Source organism: Boleophthalmus pectinirostris, unplaced genomic scaffold (genome assembly GCF_026225935.1).
Source record: "Boleophthalmus pectinirostris isolate CB_2022bp ecotype Guang Dong unplaced genomic scaffold, ASM2622593v1 HiC_scaffold_4, whole genome shotgun sequence".
NCBI classification, from domain to species: domain Eukaryota; kingdom Metazoa; phylum Chordata; class Actinopteri; order Gobiiformes; family Gobiidae; genus Boleophthalmus; species Boleophthalmus pectinirostris.
Window position 1 is genome coordinate 19,605,457 of NW_026571353.1, and position 6,000 is coordinate 19,611,456.

Genomic DNA, 6,000 nt, shown 5'->3' on the forward strand with positions numbered 1-6,000 from the left:
TTCAATTAAATCACTGTATTCAATTAGGTCCATAACCTGTCTTATATTATTATGGATAGATCTACCCTTTACAAAAATGGATTGAGTCTCTGCAACAATGTTTGAAAGCCCTGACTGTAGACGAGAGGCAAAGATGTATGTTAGGAGCTTATAGTCCGAATTCCTGAGTGTAATAGGTCTTCTATTTTCTATGATACTAGGATCTTTATTATGTTTTGGAATGGAGATTATAACCCCATGCCTCATTGTAACTGGAAGTGAACAGGTCTCAAAGATTTCTAAGAATACATGGTAAAGTAACTGTTTTATGTCTTCCCAAAAAAATTTATAGAACCTGGGGCTTTGTTGGGAGATAGTTTGCCAATTATGGCATCAAGTTCAACAACAGAGAGAGGACTATCGCAGGTTTGTTTATAGTCCTCATTTATTTTTGGGATGTTATCTGAAGCCTCTTTAAGAAAGGCTTCACAGTCAATTTTAGAAAATTTAGAGGTGTAAAGTTGCCTATAAAATTTAAAGATCTCAAAGGACATCATTCTTTCATCAGTAATTTCTCAGTCATTGATTAATATGGATTTTATGCTGTTTTTTCCTGATGTCTTTTTTCTAGACCACAAAAATAGGCAGAGTTCTTCTCTCCTTCTTCTATCCACTTTGCCCTAGATCTAATAAATGCTCCTTGGGCTTTATGAATATACAACTGATCTAAAGAGGATTGAAAATGTAAAATGGTTTGTTTATCTTCGTCACTCTGAGTGGGTTTGTTACAGTAGAAATTCAATTGGTTAATAATGTCATGTTCCTTTTGTTCAAGTTCCTTTTTCTTTTTTTTACCATAATGGATTGAGAATTCACGGATTTAAAAATTTTAGGAATTCCCATTTTCTTACTGGAGTTGAAAGTTCCTCGTTGCATTTAATATCATTAATTAATGTTTTAATATGTTGGCAGCAATCCTCATTTTTGAGCAAGCTTGAGTTGAATTTCCAATATTTGTTAGAACAGAATCTGCTCTTAGATTTAATGTGAATATATATTACACTGTGATCAGTTAAAGGTGCTGGAGAAATATTACAGCTAAAGTTAGAATAGATTAAATTGTTTGAAATTAACCAGTGATCAATTCTAGATTTTGAGCTATAATTTGGGTGAAACCATGAAAATTGAATTATGTTAGGATTAGGATATCGCCAAGCGTCAGTTAGGCCAAGTTCATCACAAAGATTATTAAATGTCTTATTAGGATGAGCTGAGGTGAATTTGGGGGGATATTTATAAAAAAAAATCATCATTGACCAAGTTCAGATCTCCCCCTAACAATATATTCTCAGTTGAATGTGCCACTTTTAGGTGGTCCAGATGTAAAATTAATTAATTTAATAATTGTTTGTTGTCATTTTAATTACTGTACCCATAGACATTTACAAATATAAAATTGACATTGTCAATATTTACAATAAGAATAAGCCAATGGCCATTATCATCTGCCATACTATAAATTATCTGGCCGGCAAAATTTTTTAGGAAGATAGCTACCCCTGCTGATCTGGAAGTGCCATGACTGAAGTAGGCTTTATCACCCCACTGTTGAGTCCAAAATGAAACATCATCTTCCTTTGAGTGTGTTTCCTGCAGAGAAAATAAGTTAACTTTTTTCCCCTTACAAAATAAAAAGAGACTTTTCCTTTTTGGTAAATCTCTAAGGTCCCTTGCATTTACAGATAAAAGCGAAATTGAACTTTTAATATCAAACATATAATACTGAACAAAAGTGATTCACTGTTAACAGTAGAACAAACAACTAAGTTCTCAAAAGTGATACCAGCGAAAAGGTGGTAGCAAAACCCTGAATACTTTTAAAAGAATATACCAACAGGACCATTTGATTTAAGGCACAACCCTCTGACCGTTGATGTAGGCATAAGGACCACGAAACATAGTCTTGTGACCTTCCCTCCTAGCTTGCTCCACTTTGGGCCAGACTGCTTTTCTTGCTTCTCGATCTTCTTTGCTGAGATCCTCCACGAAGCAGATGCTGAGGTCTTTGCAGATTTGATTGTTTTTTGTCACTTGCCACAGTTCGTCCCTGTAGATTCTCATGGTGAACTGCATAATGACCTGTCTTGGGTGGTTGGTAGTGTGTGGACCCACGCGATGCACAGAGTCCAGGATGAAGCCCATTTTCTCCTTCAAGTGTGGGGCAATCTTTGAGAGAAGACTTACAACAAGATCTCGAGTGTTCTCCTCTTTGTCTTCCTTTAAGCCGTTTAATCTTAAATTCCACCTTCTCTTGTACCTCTCTGCTTCTGCCATTCGACTTTCTTGCTCTGCTGCCCTTTTCTCTAGGTGTGCATTCTTCTCTTTAAGTTGGATTACTTCACTTTCCAACTTTCTGTTTTTTTCCTTGCAATCTTGTATCTGTGATGAGTTGTACTCTACAGATTTGGGGAGGTTAGTTAGGGTCAGCGTGTTTTCTTTGAGATCTTTCTGCACGTTGGTCAGCAGCACTCGGAGGTCCTGTATCTGGTCTGACTGGGTCTTGATTGCCGCCAAAACAGGAGCAACATACGGTGGCTCCGATGAGGAAAGAACATCATGATAATAGACTATTATCACGCTTCCAGGTTTTGTGGGCAGGGTTTATCTACTTCGTGCACTTCCACTTCCGGCGCAACAACAACAATGGCTCAAACAATGTCTAGATGTCACTGCTCTTTTTAAATTATGAAATAATCAGCAGGATCAATGCATATTCTTTGTAAATACTTTGTAATAGCTTTATAATTGGCAAAAGAAGTTACTGGGACCAGTTAAAGCTCCACAGAGGGAGCAGTCTTTTTTATTTTCTCATAGCATCGTAAAGTCCATTGAAGTCCGAAACATCACGGTGCTTTGAGAAAACAAAGCATCGAGAAAGCCTGGTTAAAGCGGACTTTTTTTCTCCTTTACGTGCTAGCAAAAGAGACACTCGTATGCCGACGTTAGCTGGCTGAGACTGAGAGGCGAACGTTCTTCCTCTCAGAATACAAATGACATGGGTGAATTTACTTAGCCTCATTTAAAAATTAATACTCTTGCTTTTGTTGGGTATGTTGGGGAAACGCCTTATATCGATACACCAAACTGACGTTAGCATAAGCTAACCCTCCTGTTCTAAAGCATAGGTAACCCCTGTCCCGACATACAGTCACTCCAACAGACCCGCACTCTTTCATACCGTCATTTCAACAACCCTCCACCCCGACATGCCCCCATTCCGACACCAATGAACCAGGACTAAACCAGGACTAATTTTGAATGAGAGAGAGAAAAAGAGACAGAACCGCCATCCCGTATTGGAGGGTATTTGGCATAAAGCTCTATGCCATTATGCATGCTGCTCTGTTGGCACGAGAGGGGGCCACATACGCCTGACCTCCTGCAGGTGAGAGCGCGTGGAGGTGCCAGGTTAACGAGTGCGTCAAAGTCCACAACTTTAAGTGCGTGCACGAGGAGAATGAGCGCTGCAACCGCCTATTTATAAACGTTTATGAGTTTATAAACTTTTATGAGTTTATAAGGGACCGACGCATTTCTGGGTCCCTGTGTAAGCCGCTCTGTCCTCTATGACCAGGTATAATTCTAATATTTTCGCCCTTATTCATGAAAATATACAGATTCCTAAATCATCTTTTTAGTGTCTCTATCTGACTGCGAGCCCGGCACCAGTTCACTGTCGCAACATACTGAGCTTTACAGCGCATTCTCGTGCGCCCTAGTCTTTGCCAACAGGTAATGAATGTCTCCTGCTCCTGTCCATTCACAAAAATGTCCAAACTGTCACACAATTCAGTTTTTCATAGTTTCTCTGCTTGGCCATATCATTGAGCCTTGAGCCAAATGCGCGTTACCGCGCGCTTCCACCTGCAGTGTCAGGTAACGCCCCTTAACCTCTTCATTCATAAAGTTCCAAATTCTTATGCATCTGTCCCTTGTAGCCGCGCTGCTCGTCTGCACTCGCAGTACCAGGACCTTTACGCACAGTGGTGCGCCTTCAACAATAGGATTCTGCCACTCCGACCAAAGGAAATGTCGGAGTGCAGAAACGTTTGATAAAAAATGGAAATGCCGCTACTCTGACAATAACACGTCAATATCGGAGTGATGGTATGTCGGATCGGCAACTGTAAAGTTATGTTAGCTAGTAGCCACTCACCTTCATAGTCGTAGGTGAAATTTTCAAAAAATAAACTGTGTCCGTTGTCCACTTTGGAGCGGGCTGTGATTAAATGTTGATCAATGAGACGATGTACGTCGGAAAAGGATATTTTCAGTAAATTTATAAGGGATGTAGTCTATGTAAACAACTTCGGTTCGTCCATCATGAGTTCAATCAACAGAGTGACAATTCACCGGAAGTAGACATGCACAAAGGTCACTGAATGCGGAAGTACTACGTATCAGCGTGATAGTAGTCTATTGAGCTCGGCCCATTGACTTGAATAGCGGCCATTTTGGAACCTGGGGGCTTGGTGTGAGTGAACAAGCACCCGTCTGAGCATCTGCATGCAATTGTGCATGGGGGCTCACTTGTTGGCCTTAGAAAATGAGTTTTGCTGTGAAGTTCCAGTTTTCAACAACTCTTGTTCATGTGTTGTACTTTTGGAAAGGTTATTCTGTATGGAGTCAGAAAATCAATGTTTGCTTAGATGTCTATATGGCGGCCATATTGAATTTTTAAAAATGGATGCCAAAAAACTCTTGAAATATCTCAGCCTCTGAATAAGTTGAAATGTTGATTTTAACTGTCAAACCCACATTTTCAGGATCAGAGAATCAAATGGTGCTAGTTACAAAACTATAAGACCTACCCACTTTAACCCTTAGATGCATAAGTGGGTCAAAGATGACCTGCTTTGGTTGTTTTCTTGCAATTTCATTGTAATATTCATGTTCCTCCAAAAAACATGTTTTTTATTATCCTGTTGAAACATCAACAATATGGGTAAAACAAACTTTAAACATCACATGCAGTTGGTCAGATAACTCAGAGTTTAAAAATAACTAACATAAAATTTGGATGTTGAATGTCAACATACACATTTAGACCACAATATGATTACGCAGTCTTTTTAATTAGACATTTTCTATACATCATCATTATCATCATCACTTTCATACAACCATAGACCGTATATATAGGCCGGGTGCCAGGTCCACCCCTCAAGATGTCAGGATGTTTTTTGGTACCTTTTTTTCAATATTATTTCCTGTTACCTTATATCTTGGGTCATCATGAGTTGATAGGGACCAACCTCAACTCAGCCCTGTTTGGTCTCAGGAATATTTTTCTGCTAGTTTCCCCCATGTGTCAAGATACATCATGTAAAGGTTTTGGGTTATTTGACCATGTATGCAGTTACAGTACCTTGATATTTACAGTTACATTCTTCATACTACATACTACATACTGCAAATAGCTTTTCTTAAAAAGGGTGTTTTTTGGGCCCCTGAGACCAAACAGGGCTGAGTTGATGTTGGTCCCTATCAACTTATGATGGCCCAAGATATAAGATAACAGGAAATAATAGTGAAAAAAAGGTAGCAAAAAACATCTTGAGGGGTGGACCTGGCACCCTGCCTAATATGAGCAGACATAGCTAACGCACTTGCTGTCACGTGCCAAATAGGAAATGCTGCAGGAGGCTATTCCTTCTGACTCTGACTTCAATTGACTCACATTAGGATCTTGTCTTGTCTTGTCGCCGGCTAAATTTTTAGTTTCTGGTGTGCAGTTCTGCACTCGCCTTTGTACTTGGCAGTGGTGAACTGTGGACCTGGACCCTGGGCCTTCACTAGGACCAACTGTTGACTATCATGACATTATTTATTTAAAGAAAACTAAATGAAGGGAATTGCACATGCACTTATTTCATATATTTGTTTAATAAACATTAGCTACTGTTCAACAAAATGGATAGATCCCCGGCCGGGCTACGAGCTTCATGGGCTCTGAGCTCT